The 21,464-nt window shown below is 46.4% G+C and overlaps 1 long non-coding RNA gene across 1 annotated transcript; it reads right to left on the bottom strand.

Moving 5' to 3' along the window:
• Positions 1–15,413: 15,413 nt before the first annotated feature.
• On the bottom strand, positions 15,414–19,686 carry LOC142786520 (uncharacterized). The gene is made up of 2 exons (XR_012889082.1): positions 19,517–19,686; positions 15,414–17,280 (listed from the first exon to the last, which is right to left on the bottom strand). It is a non-coding gene; the product is annotated as an uncharacterized LOC142786520 (long non-coding RNA).
• Between the last annotated feature and the right edge of the window lie 1,778 nt (positions 19,687–21,464).

The following is a 21,464-nucleotide window of genomic DNA, read 5'->3' as shown; positions in this document are numbered from 1 at the left end:
GGGTGTTCAGCAAAATGTTAGGGTGTTCAACACCCTTTTAAGAGGGTGTTGAAAGGGTGTGCGATCTTTGAGTAAAGCGTTATTCGAAGGTCGCAGGTTCGGTTCCTGTCCATGGCAAGTTATCTTTTCACTCACATTTCTTTCTTCACATTTACATTACAATTCGGACTTATAACTTCCCCTATACTTTCCTTGGCAATATTGTCTGTTTGATCTCATTATATATATATATATATATATATATATATATATATATATATATATATATATATATGTGTGTGTGTGTGTGTGTGTGTGTGTTTAAGCAAGCTTACTGAAATGCAATGATATTCCTTAAAGCCTTCTTTGTAAAGCCGACAATAGAAATTTAGACTGCCTTTTATAGTTATACAATTAAATACAAATATTTAGTGTTAAATAGCATAAACATCTCGGGTATATCAATTGGTGGCTCAGTGAGTCGATACAGCAAGGGTGCTTGGTATGCATACGTTTGTGTAGACACACAAACACATTATATTGAAAACATTATTACCCGTAACAGTGCACACGTCTCATTCAGGATGCAGACATATTGTGGGCATTTATTATACCAATCCTCTTCATCTGTACATTATCATCATTATCATGTATTGCTTATGCATCCTCATCGTTGTCACGTATCATCATCATCTTGGTTCGTGCATCTCCGCTGTTGGCTGCCGGTTCCTCGGGCCTAATAAAGGTCTTCCAAATCAAGACTTCATACGTGGTGGAGCGTGCTGTTAGATCCTTCGTCATCCTCTCGACCACTCTACCCCCTGGAGCTACGTTCAGGTCGCCGCTTGGGCCAGGTGTCCGGAAATATGTCGCACCAAGAAGAGGTCGGTGCTGCAACCGTTCCCACTCCGCCACCGCGTGCCGCGCCTTTTCACGTCGTTAACAGCCCCCAGCGTGAGCCCCATCCCTTCGCCGGTATGCGCGGGGAAGATGTGGAGGAATGGCTGGACGATTTCGAACGTGTCGGCGCTGCTAACCGGTGGGATAACACCTACAAACTCGCTTACGTGTCATTCTACCTCACGGGTGTCGCGAAGACGTGGTTCCTCAACCACTACATCGACAACCCCGACTGGTCCGCCTTCAAAGATCAGCTTCGGCATGTCTTTGGCACACCAACTGTTCGTTCGGCTCTCGCAAAGAAAGCTCTCGCGGCTCGGAAACAGCACATCGGCGAGTCGTATACATCCTACATCGAGGATGTCCTTTCACTTTGCCGCCGGGTTGAAACCCCAATGACAGAGTCAGACAAGGTACGCCAGCTTCTTAAGGGGATTGCACCCGTCGCATTCAATGCCCTTGCAATCCAGAATCCAGCTACTGTTGCTGACGTTGTGACAACCTGTCAGCGCCTCGAAGAAATCGAGTCTATGCGCCTACAACCGGACAGTGACGCGGCCCGTATTACGGCAGATCCAAACCTACGAGACACAATAAGGGTGATTATACGCGAAGAATTAGAATCAATGGGATTCACACTACCTTCAGTGTGTCCCATGCAGTCTTCTTCAACGTCATTGCGGGACGTCATCAGGGAGGAGCTCACGTCCATGACCCACATGGCCCACCTGCAGCCCACTGTCGCTCGTACTCTCCCATCGTTCTCGCATGCCGTCGCCGCACCATCAGGCACCGTCAGCTCGACGCCGCCGCCACCAACGTACGCATCGGTTGCTGCCGCACCTTCCAGAAGCTTTCCCACGAGCTTTCCATCACCACCGCCTGAGCCATCATCTGTCCCTCTCACTGCTCTCTCTCCCGGTGGATCTAACACAAGCTACTACCCTTCTTATCGATCGACTCGCCCTACGTGCTATTATTGTGGCTATCGTGGTCACATTTCACGCTTTTGCCGCAAGCGCCAGCAAGATGAGCGCCGCGGGTATGACCTACGCGAACGAGACTATACCGCAGGAGCCTTGTACCAGGGCCGTTGTTATTCGTCACCGCCGCGTCGGTCTCCATCTCCGCCAGTATCCGGTGAACTGCGCAGTAGTCATCGATCAACCAGACGCCGTTCACCATCGCCCTACCGTCGCTCCTCTTCTCCTCTTCAGCCTGCTTCCCTCGCTTCTGATCGGCGTCCGGAAAACTAAGCGATGCAGTTTTTGGAGGACAAACTGCATTCCAACACAGTACTCCAATTCCTCCAGCGTGCCCTTACAATATGATTGCAGTCTCAGTTGAGGGAGTGGACGTTGATGCTTTGGTGGACACTGGGGCTAGGTTTTCTATTATTCGTGCTGATTTGTGTACCCGTCTTCGAAAAGTCACGACGCCTTATGATGGACCAACACTGGTTACAGCCCAGGGAACAATGATTCGCCCTTCCGCTCTCTGTACTGCCTGTGTGCTAATCGACGACATTCTTCATTATATACAATGCGCTGCGCTTTCCCCGTGCTCCCACGAACTCATTTCAGGCTGGGACTTTCTTTCATCTGCTTCCGCGGCTATTTGTTGTGCACAACGTGTCGTCCATCTTACTGACACAGACCACTTGCTTAGTGACGAAACCTACAGGCCACTTCGACTCGTCGCTGCTGTAGACATCGAGTTACCCCCAAATGAACACCAATTAGTCACTGTTTTGTCCAACGACGTTGACTCTGGTGACATTTTGGTCACTCCATCGCCCCGTTGCCTCAATAAAGGCATAGCTCTCGCATCAGGTGTGGCTCGCTTCAACAATGGATCAGCTGTCCTCGCTGCTACGAACACCACACCAGATAAAAATTTACTGCCGCGGGGCACTACTGTCGCCTGCGTTGCCGATCTGGAGCCTGTGTGCGTCGTGCCTCTTACCCCTGCCTCCCCTAAAGGCCATCTTGGAGATCATACTGCTTCCTCGGCCTTTACAGCAGCCATCAACAAGGACTTGACAGACTCACATAAGCAGCAGCTGCTTGATTTGTTGCAAAAGCATGCAAACTCTTTTGACATTCATTCATCCAGCCTGGGTCAGACAACTGCTACAGCACATCGTATTCAGACCGACGGAACATCCATTGTGCATCGTCGTCCTTACCGCGTCTCCCTAGCCGAACGGAAAATCATTGAGGAAAACGTAGACGATATGCTGCAACGGGAGATTATCCGACCCTCAACCAGTCCTTGGTTGTGTCCAGTGGTTCTGGTGCGTAAAAAAGACGGTTCCGTACGATTTTGCGTCGATTACCGAGCACTCAATAAGATCACTAGGAAGGACGTATACCCCATGCCACGTATCAACGACGCCCTCGATTCCTTACAAGGTGCTGAATTCTTTTCAAGCCTCGACTTGCGTTCCGGCTATTGGCAAATCCCCATGCACGAAGATGACAAAGAAAAAACGGCGTTTGCAACCCCGGACGGCCTATACGAATTCAATGTTATGCCGTTTGGTCTATGCAATGCGCCCGCAACTTTTGAGCGCTTGATTGACACCGTGCTGCGTGGCCTGAAATGGAAGACTTGCCTATGTTACCTCGATGACATTGTTGTCTTTTCGTCGACGTTTCCTCAACATCTGCAACGCTTGGACGAGATCCTGACTTGCCTTGCGGGCGCTGGTCTACAAATTAACACCAAGAAGTGCCATTTCGCCAGCAGATCTATCAAGGTCCTTGGTCATGTTGTGAGCAAGGACGGAATTCGTCCAGACCCTGAGAAAACTGCTGCGGTGCTTCGCTTCCCTCGCCCTGAGAAGCCGAAAGATTTGCGAAGTTTCCTTGGTCTCGCCTCTTACTTTCGGCGATTCATACAAAACTTTGCCTCCATAGCCGCACCACTCCATAAGCTACTTGCTTCTGGTTCAGTGGTCTCAGGAATGTGAATCGGCTTTCGACAGGTTGAAGAGTAACCTCACGACCGATCCTGTACTTTCTCATTTTCACGATGGTGCACCGACCTTCCTCCATACGGACGCTAGCGGCCACGGTTTAGGAGCCGTCCTCCTCCAGCGCGACAACTCTTCGCGAGAGCGAGTCGTTGCGTACGCCAGCCGCGTCCTCTCCGCAGCCGAGAGGAACTACACGATCACCGAGAAGGAGTGCCTCGCCGTCGTTTGGTCAGTGCAGAAATTTCGTCCCTATCTTCACGGCCGCCATTTCACAATTGTGACCGACCACCACGCTCTATGTTGGCTTTCGACACTCAAGAACTTGTCGGGACGCCTCGGCCGCTGGATTCTACGCCTACAAGAGTATGATTTTGCCATCGTATACAAGTGTGGCAGGAAACATAGTGACGCCGACGCTCTTTCTCGCTGCCCACTACCAGCGACTCCACTCGGGGTTTCCGCAATCAATTCGCACAACACGGCCTGGGAGTCCACGTCTACGGCGGTTTCCTCTCTCGCCTCTATGGACCAGCTGCCTTCGGACGACCCGCACGATTTTTCTTCTCGACAGCTGGCTGACCCATACTGTCGACGTATTATAGGCTACCTCACTGGCAGTTCCCGTCCACCTAATGCGAGGCTCCGTCGCCAACTCTCGCAGTTTAAGCTGGACAACTCGGTGCTGTACCGCAAAATTTACCATCCTGACGGTCAGCGCTGGGTTCCCGTTCTACCCCGATCGCTTCGGTCCGAAGTCCTCAGAGCACTTCATGACCATCCGACGGCTGGTCACCTTGGTTACTACAAAACCTATGATCGCCTTCGAAGTCGGTTTTATTGGCCAGGTATTACCACTAGTGTAGCTCGGTTCGTTGGATCCTGCACTACCTGCCAATGTAGAAAACTACCCACATCTGCTCCAGCCGGTACACTACAGCCTCTTCCATGCCCAGCCACACCATTCGAAGTTGTAGGCATCGATCTTTATGACCCCCTTCCAGTCAGTGCTGCTGGAAACCGATGGATAGTAACAGCCGTTGACCATTTGACGCGCTACGCCGAGACGGCATCTGTCACTACCGGTTCAGCTTCTGAAATTGCCGACTTCATCCTCCGAGCCATTATACTGCGTCATGGTGCTCCACGTGTATTGCTCAGCGACCGTGGAAGGGCCTTCCTTTCACAACTAGTGAACGAACTTCTTCGCGCCTCTGGCACAACTCACAAGACTGCCTCTAGTTATCATCCCCAAACTAACGGCCTCACTGAGCGATTCCACCACACTCTTGCTGAAATGATCGCCGCCTACATTCAACCAGACCACAAGAACTGGGATATAGTTCTACCATTCGTCACTTTCGCCTACAATACGGCTATTCAGTGGACAACCGGCTACTCACCATTTTACCTAGTTTATGGACGCTCCCCTACTTCTTTGCTGGACGTCTCCTTCTTTACCTGCCATGCGGATTCATCTCCATCCTCTTCAGAGGAATACGTTTTGCGGCTCGCAGAGAGTCGCGAACGTGCTCGTATAAACACTGAAGCCCGACAGCAAGACAGAAAGCTGGTTTATGATGAATCGCATCGTGCTGTATCCTTTCAACCTGGAGACGAAGTGCTCCTTTTGACGCCTATTCGCACACCTGGTTTGTGCGACAAGTTCCAGCCACGATTTGTCGGGCCGTACACAGTTCTTGAAGAAACTTCACCAGTAAATTATCGCGTGACGCCACTTGTAGCCCCAGCAGATCGCCGTTATCGAATTACTGAAGTCGTCCATGTCTCCCGTATGAAGCCCTTCATGCGACGTTCTTTGTCCCCTTGACTTGCCGCGGCCAGGCTGGCCGCTTTCACGAGGGGGGAGTCAGTGTGGGCATTTATTATATCAATCCTCTTCATCTGTACATTATCATCATTATCATGTATTGGTTATGCATCCTCATCGTTGTCACGTATCATCATCATCTTGGTTGGTGCATCTCCGCTGTTGGCTGCCGGTTCCTCGGGCCTAATAAAGGTCTTCCAAATCAAGACTTCATAATATACATATTTCAGCAACTTAATTTGCAGTTGCACTTCGTATCGCGAAACCATGCTAGTTCAGCCTCACCTAGTTCATTTCAAACTTTCTGATTATACAAAAATAACAGAGCTGCTTTGGTAGACATCGTTTCCACTTATTGATAAATATCTTTTCCCACGTCCTGAATGTAGACATATATTGGCGTAAGATAAATGTCAAGTACATGTACCACAACACAGGTGTTCTCTCAACTGAAAGCAAACACATTTATTATATTTCATACATACTACAGTTAGAGCGGTTTGCCGCCAATATTTGAACTGGTAAGGTCAGTGGCTGAAGAAAGATGATTAACAGATCAACCCTCACCCCATGAAGCTTCACCACATATTTAAATTTCAAGTTTTATTTTTCAGCATCTTTCTAGGTAATAGAGACAGCATCCATTTCTCAAAAACACACTCTTCATAACAAAATCAAAATGAGAGCCGACAGGTGGAAATGCCTCAGATAGGCTGACCAAAGTTTCGATAGGAGAACCTATTTCGTCAAAGGTGCCTAGCCTTCTCATCCTTGGCATATTAGTTTCAAGGGGGTTAGTAAAGACATCATCTCCTGGTGGTGGCATGTGTCCCTGTTGGCAATCGTAGCCTGAAAAAAAAAAACTATAAAGCAGAGGAGTGCAGTCCTTGCTTCATTTCAAGTTGGTGGTAGTGATTCAGAATGTTCTCAGAGGGTGGAGAAAAAAAAAAGAAAAAAAGGAAACACCCAAAGTAGGAGCGGTGTGCTGCCAATGGGTGGCCGCTACAGACACGAAAAAAGCAAAGAGGTTGAAAGTTCGAAGCCAGCAGACGGTCCCCGCGTTTGGCCATCACGAAGGGTTGCTGATTGGCCTATGCTGTTCTCGAACATCTATGAATGGGACTCATAAGAAAGAGGTTACAAAAAGGCGCAAGAGAGAAGCAGGCGGCTACTTTTAAATGCCAATATTTCAAAGGTAAGCGACACCACATGTGTTTGTAAGACCACGTGTTTATTGGGGAAGGTCATTGGTTAAAATATGCTTTAACTATACCCATAGGTGTCCCGCTCAACGGAATTGCCTGAAGAATTTGGCGGAATGTTGGCCGAGAAATAGGCAAGTTCGGAATGCAAAGGGTATAAGCAACTACGAGAGAAACACAAAAGAAAAGAAAAAATGAAAAAAAAGGCGGATTGGTGATAGGCGATATGCTAGCGTTAACAAACGAGGAAAGGAAAAAGAGACGCAGACAAATTTCTGGCTTGGCAATGACTTAATAGTGCACGGTAGGAGTGTTTTTTGAAGCGACAAAAGAGGAAAGAAAGCTGTGGTTGAAAGGTTCTGGAAAATAAAAACTTCGTAGTTGCGTGTATATAGACACATGTATATCTATAATTAAAGTTTTAAAAATTTAGAGCGAATATTATTATTACAATATGTAGGTTAGGAGTGATTCCATGTAATACCAGTTATGTCTATTTGAAGGTTGAACGTTTCTAGTCCCTAAATATGGCCGCAATTATGCAATGGCTTTCAGCGATTCCAAATTACCACGTGCAACATTAATTCCTGATAGGTGTAGGGACATAAATTTGCGTATAAATTATCATTTCATGTATTTATTCTCTCGTGGTGACCGGAAAATATTTTGTAGAACATAAAGCTTTGCTTTTTAGAAAGTGTGGTCCTGTTGGTAGAAGTGACCGGCTACTACTTTCGGTAAATTGTGCTTTGTGTCTGCACGGTGGCCATTCAGTCTTACGTGAATTGGCGGCCCACTTTCGCCTATATATTGTTTTCTACAGCTGGCACTCTTAGAAAAGTATATTAGGTTGTTTGAAAGTGCAGGTGAAGCTCTATGTGACCTTGTGAATGTAGTCAGATGCTGTGCTTTTATGTTGGTAGTCGGCTGTATATATTTGCAGGGTGAGCACCTGGGCCGGCCACAGGGATCAGACGTCGTAGTCTAAGTTTGCGTGAACAAGCATGTCTTTAAGTTAGCGTTGCAAATGCCTCGTGCCACGCATTGCTAATTCCCGCAAAACATAAAGCAAACACTAGGACGTCTGGTCCCTGTGGCCGGCCCAGATGCTCCACCTGTAAAAATATATAGCTGGCTAACAACTTAAAAAGCACAGAATTTGACTACATTCACAAGGTCCCATCGATCTTCATCTGCACTTCGAACAACCTAATATACTGTCTTAAGTGCGTTACCTGCAGACAATATATAGGCAAAACTGGGCAGCCAATTCACGTAAGACTGAACGGCCACTGTGCAGACACAAAACACAATTTACCAAAAGCAGTAGCCAGTCACTTCAACCAACAGGGCCACAATTTCGACCAAGCAAAGCTTTATGTTCTACAAGCAAAGCTTTATGTTCTCATGATTTTTAGTGGTGTTTTCCGTCTGCAACCACTCGAAAACGTTACTATCAGCTTCAAGAAGTTCCGAGGAACGCCTGGGCACCACTCAAGAGGATTTATTGCCACTTGGAGGTGCCAAAGGACTTCAGAAAGCTCGTCACCCCTCGGACGCTCACCAAACGCTGACCTGGGGAGCCGCCGGCAGCTGCACCGACGCTGGGGACGCCCGCGTCGGAGCTTCATCCAGCTATGGCTCTCAACGCGGCGACCGACCAACAATACCACCTCCTAGACCAGGATGGTACAGCAGACGACCAAATGGATCAACTCCAGGGCGACCACGATACGGTGAGCCGCGACGCTATCGGCGCTCAATCGCATGCAGAAGAGGACGCTAGCTGGCAGGCAGCGAAATCCACCAAAAACGCAAGAAAGAGGCACTGGAGCGGAGGCGCGGCAGCGCAGGGCTCCAGGACTAAGTTAAGACAGGCACGCCAACATTCAAGAAATTGCCAAAGCTACCGCTGTTGCCGAAGGACGATTACAAGATCGTCATTCGTCCAAACCAGGGCCTCCCGCTGAGAAACATTCTGACTCCTACGCTTGCGCAAGCAATCATCGAGGCATGCCAAGCTGGCATCAGAGATGACCATTTCATCCTTAGAATCAACCCAGGGTCAAACATAGCGATTCTGTCGACCAAATATGAGGAAGTGGCGGACAAAGTGCGTCTGATACGCGCCCTTGTGCTTAACGGCAGGGCTCACGCTGTCCGTGCCTACGCCGCAAATGGAGACGATACTCTGAAAGGGGTGATTCACGGCGTACCGATGAACACCTCAACCGAAACTCTCATGGCGCACCTACGTGTCAGAACGCACGGTGTGGAGATCATCACTGCCAGAATGATAGGCACAACGAAAAGCGCAGCCATTACATTTTTCGGTCCAACGCTACCTCGTACCGTCTACTATTGCGGGGGTGAACTCCGCTGCTACCCCTTCCGACCTACGATTCAAGTCTGCAAGGTCTGCCGAGAAAAAGGACACCGCGCGGACGTTTGCCAGCATCCGGATCGCCCCATTTGCCGGCTGTGCGGACTGACTAATCCAACGGATGGACATCCGTGTTCTATTAGTTGCGCCTCGTGCGGGGAGGCTCACCCCACAGGGGATCCAACTTGCAAAAAAAGACTTAAGCCGCCGAAGCCTAAACAGCCGCAAGTACAAGCAGGCCACAGTGATAAGCTTCAACAGGGCACTAGCAACGACCCACCGAGGACCAAGAATCTCCGCTGGTTCTCCTCCGAAGAGGAAGAAAACTCCTACAAGTCAGCCGATGACAAGCACAGTTCCCGGTCGCATTCACGGTCCCCGGGCAGAAAGCCGCACTCGCCATCCAAGAAGAGCGCACCAGCACCGACTCAGCAGAACCTCCACCGCGGTCCTCCAGGAGGGGGAGCCAAAGGCAACGGCGGGGATCAAGGATGCACCCAACAGGCATCATCACTTCCGGTAAGCTGGGCGGAAGCCGTGGCTCCCAAGTCTGCATGTACTCCCCCCATCACACAAAACGTACACTATCAAGCAGTAATCGCTGAAAACAAACAGCTTAAGCAACGCCTTGACAAATACGAGAACAAAATAATGTGGCTCGAAAAACAGCTGGCCCAATTAATGGGAGCCACCCCGAAAACTACAGTCCCGGCCTCTCAAAATCTAACTAGCCACCCAAGCGGAAAGCTACGGGACAATGGGCACATCCAACCGCAATCGACACCACCACGAGATCCTGTAGCCAATATAGGAACAGAACAAACAGCGACAAACCTCACTTTACAACAACAACTGCAGCTAATGCAGCAGCACATACTGCAGCAAACAGAAGCCCAAATGAAACAGTTTTTTGTCGAATTTCATGACCTGAAGCGATACGTTCATGAAAGCCTCGACAAAGAAACGAAGCGTCGACGTAAGCAGAGCCAACTGCGGTCCCAGGAGTCCAACGCCAAAAGCATGCTTACCTCGGACGCTGAAAGCACACCCACCTCCTCGCATCATGGCAATTAACCGACGCATAGCAAACGAGAATCTCACTATATGGTCTTGGAACTGTCGTTCCCTGCACAACAAGCACGCTACACTCACTCTATACATAAAGGCGGCGCTGGTTCCTCCTGACGTAATCTGCTTGCAAGAGGTGGGAGCCAGGCCTAAAACAGTTTCTGGCTACAAACTGTACATGGATCCAAATACACCTAAGATTGCGACACTCGTCCGGAAAGAATTGGCAGCTACATGCATAACGGCACCGAACGAAGAGACGCAACACCTTATCGTAACGCTCTGGCCAGCGAAGAAGGGACGCCCGAGGCAGGTTATATGTAACATATACAGTCCCCCACAAGACAGAAATGCAGAATTTGAACAACAAGCTTCAACCACGCGACCGCTTGATCATCACTGGGGACTTCAACGCTTGGCACACCACATGGGGTTATAGCGCAGACAGACCCAAAGGTACGCGACTTTTAGAAGCGATACAGCGCTACGACTACACACTCCTCACGACACCGGGCATACCGACTCGTATAGGAAACAGTGTCAACAGGGACACCACTCCCGACCTTACCGTAACCAACAATGCCGCGACCATGCGCTGGAGTGTGCTGGACGACAATCTGGGCAGCGATCACAATATTGTGCAAATAACATATGAAACAGCTCGACTGCGACGCCCGCTCGGAAAAGCCAGACTGACTAACTGGACTAAATATAGAGAGCAACAGGAAGTAGACGGGCCCAAGCCAACAACTATAGCCCAATGGACACCATACATTAAGGGTCTCTATGACAAGAACACCAAGATATATCAAACAACTACCGACGCACCTGCCATTGACACCCACTTGACACATCTTTGGGAAGCTCGTCGAGGCCTCACGAAACGGTGGCGCCGACAAAAGCTAAATAAGAAACTCAGACTCCGTATAGCGAAAATCACGGAGGAAGTAAACGCATACTCAAAGGAACTTTACAACAACAACTGGCGCACCTTCTGCAATTCCTTAAAAGGCACATTAAGCACGAAAAAGACGTGGAACATCCTACGGAGTCTTTTGGATCCCTCTGCAACAAGAACCGAAACAAACGCTACCCTTCAACGGCTAGCTGGGGAATTTCAAGGTGATCCGGATCAGTTAATACAAGAGCTGAAACAACGCTACACAGGAGAACGCAAGCAAAACGTTAGCCCAACACCCAGTCAAGAATACAATGGAGAACCCAACACTGAGCTCGACGTCCCCATAACCTTTGCTGAGATTTATGCAGCGGCTCAAAGCTTCAAAAGAAATACAGCGCCCGGATTGGATGGCATTACAAATGCCATGGTACGGAACCTCAGCGATGAAGCATTACAAGCCATCACAGACCACTTTAATCAGGAAGTCTGGACACCGAGTGGAAAGATACCTGCAGAATGGACACTGGCACAGGTTGTACTCATACCTAAACCAGGCAAACGACGAAGCCTTGATCAGCTACGACCAATTTCTTTAACGTCATGCATTGGCAAGCTCTTCGAAAAAGTTATACTCACTCGCCTTGAGCAATACACAGAAGAACGGGGGCTTCTACCAACATCTATGTACGGATTTAGGCGAGGAGTGTCTACCCAGGATATCTTCTTACTGCTCAAAGAGGAAGTGCTTAACCCAGCGCCAGGTAGTCTCAACAATCTACTCGTTGCACTCGACATCAAAAAAGTATTTGATAATATTGCGCACTCTACCATACTAGACGGTCTTGCAGCCATAGGATGCGGACAACGCATATTCAACTATGCTTCTGATTTTCTTGGAAATCGCCAGGCGCAGATTGGCATAGCTGGTACCAAATCATCACCATACGACCTCCCACTGAAAGGCACACCTCAGGGCTCCATCTTGTCTCCATTTTTATTCAATATCGGCCTCCGGAAACTAGTCCTCCAGCTGGAGACTGTACCAAACCTGGGCTGTGCCTTTTACGCGGACGATATTACGCTATGGGCAACAAAGGGCTCCTATGGAGAACGACAAGATGTACTGCAAACCACTATAGACATGATTCAAGGCTACCTCACTGCTGCAGGCATGTCGTGCGCACCTAGCAAATCGAAATATTTGCAAATAAGACCCCCACGCACTCGGTCCAATCGTGCACCCGCGCTGCAGCTAGAAATTGCTGGACAGATCATCAACAGGACCCCAGTAGCTCAAATATTAGGCATGCACGTGCAAGAAAACAACAGCGTAAAGACTGCAATAGGCAAACTCAAACACACTGTAAAGAGTATTGCATCCCTTATAGCTAGAATTGCGCGAAGTAATGATGGGATGACAGAGGCCGACACGGTACGCCTTGTACAGGCCTTCGTTCTCAGCCGAGTCACGTTCGCTCTTCCCTTTCAATCAACACGCAAGCCCGAAATAGAGCAGATTGACAGACTCATCAGAATTGCGTACAAAGCAGCATTGCGACTTCCGAACAGCACAAGCACAGAAAAACTCATGGGACTCGGCATGCATAATACGTATGAAGAATTGGCCACCGCCACGCTAATCGCACAGCGAGAACGACTCACCACTACGCTCCAGGGAAGAACACTGCTACAGAGGCTGAGATACTCTCTCACCCCTCAATATTGTGGCGATGAGACAGTCATTGTACCCCAGCAAATACGTGATCAAATAATCGTGGAACCAGTTCCAAAAAACATGCACCCGCTCTACAACAAAAAGCGCCGTCAAGCGCGAGCACGAAAACTCCTGCAGAGAAGTAGCGATCCAGACGCTTACTTTACCGACGTCAGTCTTTATCCCGCGCCACCACAAGGCTCCAGAAAACAAGCATATGCATTGGCAGTGACTAACCAAAGCAAAGTCGTGGCCTGCGCGTCCGTACGCACCAGATCAAGTGCCACCGCAGAGGCAGCAGCCATAGCCTTGGCAATCAGAGAAGCCGAAAGAAGGGGGCGCTCAGCGTATATTTTGACAGACTCACAAGCTGCACGTCGCTTATACCTTAGAGGCACACTTCCAAGGTGCGTCACTGATATTTTGGGGTCCATGTTGATGGAGGCACATGGCGTCACTTGGTGCCCAGGGCATGACGGCCTGGGGGGGAACGAGGAGGCAAACTGCGTAGCTCGCGGACTTACTGGCCGAGACGCAGGACTCTCCTCAGGACACCTCACAGGGCATCATGAAGAGCAAAGTGTAACAAGCAGGCAGATATTGGAAAACCAACGCCTTACAAGACGCACGTGCGCCCCTCCACATCCGAACTTAAGCAGCCAACAAGCCCGGGATTGGCGCCGCCTCCAAACGAACACATACCCCCACATATCAAAACTACACGCAATTTTTCCACAGATATACACAACAGGGGTATGCCCATGGTGTGGTAACCACACAGCCACACTTACACACATAACCTACCAATGTACCGAGCGGCCAGCCAATGCAGTATCTAGGTTGGTGCGCTCACTACAAACACTCACAACGTGGTCTTGGGAGGCACGGCTTTCCGAGCTGGCACTGGGGAGCCAACTGGTGACCCTAGACCAGGCCCGGCGAGCCGCTGTGGCTAGTGGGGCTCTACAAGAGGGCTCCACCCGGGATTAGTCACGTAACTTTAATTCTTCAATAAAGTTTACTCTCTCTCTCTCTCTATGTTCTACAAATTTCTGCTCACCATGAGAGAGGAAATACATGGAATGATATTTGATACACAAATGTAAGCCCCTACACGGATCACGAATCAATGTAGCACGTCGCCATTCGGAATCGCTGAAAGCCATAGCATAATTACGACAGCATTTAGAAATGAGAAAGGTTCAACCTTCAAATAGACATAACCAGTATTACATGGAATCGCTCCTAGACTACAAGCTGTACTATTGATGTTCTCTCGAAATTTTTTAAATTATAAATATAGATATACATGTGTCTATACACACACAACTACGAAGTTATTATTTGCCAGAACCTTTCAACCACAGCTTTCTTCCTTCTTTTGTCGCTTCAAAAAACACTACTACCGTGCATCATTAAGTCATTGCCAAGCCACAAATTTCTCTGCGTCTCTTTTTTCCTTTCCTCGTCTGTTAACGCTAGCGTGTCATCTACCTCCAACCCGCCTTTTTTTAAATTTTTTCCTTTCCTTCTGCGTTTCTCTCGTTGATGCTTATTTCATTTGCATTCTGAATTTCTCTATTTCTCTGCCAACATGCCGCCAAGGTCTTGAGGCAATTCTGTTGAGCGGGCCACCTACGGGGATAGTGAAAGCATATTTTAACCAATGACTTTCCCAATTAAACACATTCTCTTCCGAACACATCTGGTGTCGCTTACCTTTGAAATCTTAGCATTTAAAGGTAGCCGCCTGCTGCTCTCTCGCGCCTTTTCGTAACCGCTTTCTTACGCGTCCCATTCATAGATGTTCAAGAACAGCATAGGCCTTTATCGTCGGCAACCCTTTGTGATGGCCAAACGCGGGGACTGTCTGCTGGCTTCGAACTTTCAAGCTCTTTGCTTTTTTCGCGTCTGTAGCGGCAGCACACCGCTCCTACTTTGCGTGTTTCCTCTTTTTTGCTTCCATTTTTTTCTCTACCCTCCGAGAACATTGTGAATTGCTACCAGTCAACTTGAAATGAAGTGAGGACTGCACTTGTTTGCTTTCTAGTTTTTTTTTCCGGCGGCAATTGCCAACAAAGACACGCACCACCACCAGGAGATGACATCTCTACTAACCCCCTTAAAGCTAACATGTCAAGGATGAGAAGAAAAGGCACTTTTGACGAACATAAGTCCTCCTATTGAAACATCAGCCAGCCTATCTGAGGAACTTCCACTGTTCACCCAGACTATCCCACTCTTCACAACATTTTTTTCTGATCCTAAGGCAGTTTTCAAGGCATTCGAAACACTATGGGCTGTTTATATAAGCTCTGCACACACAATTTAGCCATCTGATGTACAATATGCAAAGTATATCAGAGTGACTTGTTGGGCTTTACACTCTTACAGAGTATAAAAGAAGGAAAATTCGTAAGTTCATATCTAACTCAGAATACATGCAACAATCATTACCTCTTGCAAAAAATTAGGAATGTAATAAGCACCAGCACACACTTCGCAGAGCTGCTCAGAAATGCATCTTGATAAAATAGTTAAATATTGCAGTAAATTTTGAATACAAAAACACAACACCAGTGCACTAGTAGAGATGCCTGGTTGGCACCAAACTGCTGTATACTTAAGATGCATCATGGAAGCAAGACCACAGCCCACAACTAATCTACGCTTCATGTAACCCTTGACTGCTAAACTGAAGGCCACAAAATCAAACCATGGCTGTGGTGGCTGCAATTTCGATTAAGGAGGAAATGCATGACACCTGTCTGCTTAGACGTGGATGCATTTAAAGAACCCCAGGTGGTCAAAATATCTAAAACCCTCTACTCCAGTGTCTCTGATAATTATATCTTGGTTTTAACACGTTAACCTCGGTAAATATTATTCTCATTACACTTGACATGAAATAAAGCAAGCAGATATTACTATGTAGTTGAAAAAATTCACCATTCATCCCTCCGATCCAAGGACTCGTGTTACAATATTCTAGTATGCCTTCTATTAGTTATCATTAACAATGTTAAACATGAGTATGTATCACTGTAAAATATCCGACATGGTTTGGTATTGGCAAAGTTAGGTACTATGAAGTATGACAGTGGGAAAACACTTGATTGTACATATGAATTGAACTTCCCAAAGGCAATGAAATAACTACAGTGACAAAAATATATTAAAATAGAATATTCAGTGAAGGTTACACTGAAGATAAAATCATTAATGTGCTACTTTTTATCACAACACAAAAAGTGTTTCTAAACGGCCAATTGCACATAAGGCATCAATTAACATGACATGCAAGTCTGGCGAGCAACACACTCAGTAGATCTTGGAAAAAACAAAATATCCGATAAAGAGCTCAGTAAGCAGCACTGACACATTCTTAAATGCACAGCCTAGTTACATTGAAATCTAGCCTTAGGAACAGAAAAACACCTTGGCAGATTGTGTCCAGGGGGACACAAAGTAATAAAATAATGCTGTCATCTGGCCTACCAACCAAAAATGTTGAAATTTTAGTAACGCAAATAAGCAGGTATGTTTGCATTAAAAAGTTGGAGGCAGTCGTGTTTCTACACAGTCCCACTTGGAAAACTTTTTTGATTATGTTTATGCTCCTAGATATCCCGTTTGAAAGTTTAATTTTGCTTTTCATGATTACGCATGCAAGGCAGTGAGGTTCAGCAAAATATCACTCCATAGTGGAACGAGCAGTCGGTTCTTGCTATCGCCAGCGAATAGCAAGAGTAACCATTTTATTGTTTGCCCATGCCTTCCACCGATGGTCAGATTAAATGCATGAAATCAGAGTCTGTGCTAGTGCTCACTGTCCTGCACACATAACAATGCAAGCCGCAACTAAATTGCCAGCAGGATATCTGAGCACAGGCATGCTAGAATTCTTACAAGTGATAATATGTAGAAATGTGACTGGCTCAAGTATTTAACACATACATGATCTCTTGCTGTGGTCACTATTAGGTTGATTAATAAAACTTCATGGCACCGCTGATAGTGATAATTATTGTCTCACATTGCATCCTCCTGGATACATAGCTATCAGCAGAGGTGGCTTTACATACATAACTTACAGCGCTGACTTCTCTTTTAAGGAAAAACAAAAGGGTTAACTTTGAACACCCTGAACCTTTGTGCTCCTTGAATACAGCTACCAGGTGGCTCTCTGCAGCTCGCTTTTCAGAAGAAACAGAAGCCATGCGCCACTGATGTGCACCAGCAGTCAAATTTTCCACGAGCCAGCCTTGATGATGGGCTAGTCCAGACGTCTCCCACACTCTCTTCCTACGACGAGCATGTATAGACTGCGAGAGAAACAAAAAAAAAACAATTTACTGATGTGTCTGTTAGCGAAGCAGAATTTGGAACTCAATTTAGAATGATCTGGAACGTTTTGTTTTAAAATAGTAGGATGTACGAAAACCAGACATGCTACAACAAAAACATCCTCAATGTTTTTGGCGAACATAGCTGCAACCTTACGAAAGAATATGCATTTTTCACATAACAGATGTGTCACAAAATATACTTGAATAGCACTCTGGCATAGTGCGTATACATGCCAATTCATTAATAGGGCAGCGCGTACATGACAGTATGCGCTTTGATCAGGTATCCATTGGAGGTAACACATAAAGTTATATTACGAATTTTAGTTTGAACACAACTAATGTAACTTTCTTTCGGCTGCCTACAATAGGACGATTATGCCGATAACATAGAAAATTGGTTTCACTAAATTACTATTGTCAACTGCTAAATTATGGCTGTTAATTCAACGATTCCAGGTGGCTAAACAGGCAGTGCCCCTCACTCATCCCTAACATACCCCTCATTACAGGCTGTCTAATAAATAATGGGAAAAAATGTGGAAATGCTAATATAACGCACCCATCTTGAGCTAAATACCATCCCAATAAAGCATGCAAGCTTCTGCAACGATCTCTAGTAACAAGAATACTGGAAGGCATTGGTCACGATTTAGCAATACACAACAAACGTTTGACGAGACTGATTTCTGAAGTTGTGTAATTGCGTCAATGCCAACAGCTTGGAAACATGCAGTCTATATTCATGATTGTCAGATGAACATACTGTCCAATTTTCCATTTTCACAGCAACACGTGCATGCCTTATGTATGCATACTATGATGTATAACATTATTGCAAGTTTTGAGCGTTAAATGATATATTCGTTTCTCCAAACACCACAGATCCCTTCTATAACTGTAGCGCATGCCTATAGAATTTACTGAAGCTTGTCATCTGATGTGAAGACAAAACAACATGCTGACCCTAATTGAAAGCACGAGGTTTTGGCCCCCACACAAAAGCCCTATTCACAAGTGACAAAGCCTGTGCTTTTATTCGTGGCCAGTGTGTGGTTTTTTAATGTTTTCATGTGTGTTTCTGACCAGATCGGCATAAGCTTGTAGTCTGTTATTAAATGCCATTGGAGGTGATGGTCTAAACTGTTCTTACTGTTCGTACAAGTAAAATTGCTTAGCAAAGTTTGAACACAAAGTATGGGCGAAGCACATACAATATTTAATAAACCACCACAAAACAATGAAATTTAAGCATAGCGATAACAAGCTGAATAAAATAAAATGTGCTCTACCGCATGAACTACTGATCGAATTAGGGCTCGCACAGTTAAGCTACAGTTATTCGGCCCCAATAAGCCATGAAAATTTTGTTCGGAAATGCAGTTCAAGTTTAACGAAGGGCTCAAAATTCATGGGTTCCGAACGCATCAAACAACCTATGTTGCGAGTGTATAACGTAAGCTCAGATTTGACTAAACAGGCTGCATAAACACCTAAGCGTACATACGTGCAAGCCTTGCGAGCCGTACTTAAGACGAGGCAGCATGCTGCACGCGAACTCGAATAACACGGTAGTTCAAAGATGCGTGCCGGCGTGGATGCATACACCGGCATACGTTCGGCTACCCGCAGCAATTTCTGATAGCAGTTAAAAAAAAAGGGCGTACAACATATGAAACTTTTCAAACTGCTTTGGACGTACAACATATGAAACGTACAACATATGAACCCGTTGACTCCTGTAGCACACAATATGAACAGGCATGCAAAAAAAAAATAAAAATCCTCAAGTTAAGAGATCCAAACATATGCGCCCTAGGCGTAATCAACGCTTACAGCTAACAAACGCCGTTTTCGCCCAACAATTATTTAACCATAATATTGGTCCATCGCGAGCAGGGCTCCCCGCCAACACCACTGCCCACAGAGGCGAGCGCCGTCACAACTCGCACAAATCCGCCGCCGAATTCCCACTGCGTACGCACGCGCCATGTGCTTCACACACCGAAGCATGCTTGAATCGAAAGAAAAAGCTCGCCCACGCTTGACTTCCTACAAAAACGCCTTTACCCTGATGAAATGACACACACAAACAGGTTCGCTGCGTTAAAAAACTTCACTTATCGCCCACATGTAACGAAAAACGTAGCATGGCGTCGTTATCACGCTCTCGGTGTTGACAAAGCGCCGACAGCAGGAATGTGGTACGTACCTGGCGAGTGTTCCAAAATGCGACGCCACACGTCCTCGCTTGAGTAGAGTTCATCTTCGTAATAGGCAGCACCGGCAGAACACAAAACACGAACACAGCGCGCAAGCACACCTAAAAAAAATGAGAAAAAAACGATGCAGAACCGACAAGCTGCAGCGCCCGACCAGCGAGCAAGCACGCCCAAACATGTATCGTGGTTACAGCTCCGCAGACGTACAATGGCGCAATAAAATGCTTTAGTAATGCGTTGAAGTATACAAAGTGAATGGAAATATATATAACATAAAAACGAAGGAGGCATAATAATTTTATCTTCACAAAAAAACAAAATTTAACGTGACTTTAGCGCGCGAAGTTTGAAACGCTTGCAGGTACAATGCATTTTTAACAAATGAACAACAGCGGTAATAGTCACATAAAACACTCATGTTCTTGAATTTGAAATGTACTATTGTTGACGCACACATTTACACACTAAATTTTATTGCAATGATTGATGGTGCCTATGCATAGGCGTGCCCACCACGGGGGAAGGGAGGCGGGGGCGGCCCTTGGTCACTTAGGGGGCAATGTAAATCCCTATAGGTACGTAGAGAAATAGAGAGGGGGCACTGTAACTCGACGTAAGTTTTTTAACTCGACGGGGGTTGCAGTGCCCCCTGCTGATCACCTCATACACCCCCCCCCCCGAGGGGATGTCAAACAGAATAGATAGCAAATACAAATTTTACGGCGTGGGTTGCAGTGTCCAACAATATATATATATATATATATATATATATATATATATATATATATATATATATATATATATATATATATATATATATATATATATATATATATATATATTATTTATTTTTATTTATTTGTGAAATACTGCAGGCCAAAAAGGCCCAAGCAGGAGGGGCACAAACACAAACACAATATCAGTACATGAGTGACACAGCTTCACTAAAATACATCTGTGTAAGAGGAGAGCGAGTAGAAGAAAAACATTAAAACAAAGAAAGCACGCGATCAGTACATGAGTAACACAGCTTGACTAAAATACATCTGTGTAGGAGAAGAGCGAGTAGAAGAGAAACATAAAAAAAAATCAAGCAATAATGGGAGGGGGGGGTCAAGATTCACAGAATTAAACATTGGGTTCATCAAGATCGAAGGTTTGGAGGAAATCAGAAGGCAAGTTATTCCATTCTGTTACAGTTCTCGGAAAAAAGGAAAACTTGAATAAATCTGTCCGCGCAAAATACGGAGTTAAGGCTCGGACATGAGAATGACTAGTTTGCCTGATCGAAACTGGGGTAACGTAATGTGATGGGTCTAGCCCAAGTTTATTGTCAATTAGTGAGTCCAAGAATTTTAGACGGAGAAGCTGACGCCGCGATTGTAGCGTCTGGATTTCGTTATCTCGCATTAGTTCCGTAACTGATGTACCACGACCATACTTTGAGTAAATAAAACGCACTGCTCGTCTTTGAATCTTTTCGAGGGAATATATGTTAGACTTAGTATGCGGATCCCATACAATACAAGCGTATTCAAGCTTTGGACGTATTAAAGTGTTATAAGCTAATAGTTTCACTTGCGACGGGGCGTCTCTGAGTGTGTGTGTGTGTGTGTGTGTGTGTGTGTGAGTGTGTGTGTGTGTGTGTGTGTGTGTGTGGTGAGTATGTGTGGGGGGGCAAGAGGCGTGTCTCTCCCTCCTCTCGTACCCTTCTCCCCTTCGCTTCGCAAAGGCGCTGCGTGCACTGACCGTGCCATTCTCTGACCTTTATTTCTTCACCTAAAGAACCACTTCCCGTGCTCCCGCATGGTTGCAGAGGGTAGTGCATTGTTTTCTTTTTCGACCAAGCACGTATCGTCTTCGATAATCTTGTGAAAACAACTTGCACTCGAACGGCTTTTGACCGAGCTAGGGTCTTTTGTAATAAATTCAAGCTTT

Source organism: Rhipicephalus microplus, unplaced genomic scaffold, assembly GCF_043290135.1.
Source record: "Rhipicephalus microplus isolate Deutch F79 unplaced genomic scaffold, USDA_Rmic scaffold_24, whole genome shotgun sequence".
Taxonomy (NCBI): Eukaryota; Metazoa; Arthropoda; class Arachnida; order Ixodida; family Ixodidae; genus Rhipicephalus; species Rhipicephalus microplus.
Note: the sequence above shows the minus strand (reverse complement) of the source record. Positions and strands in the feature narration are given on the sequence as shown.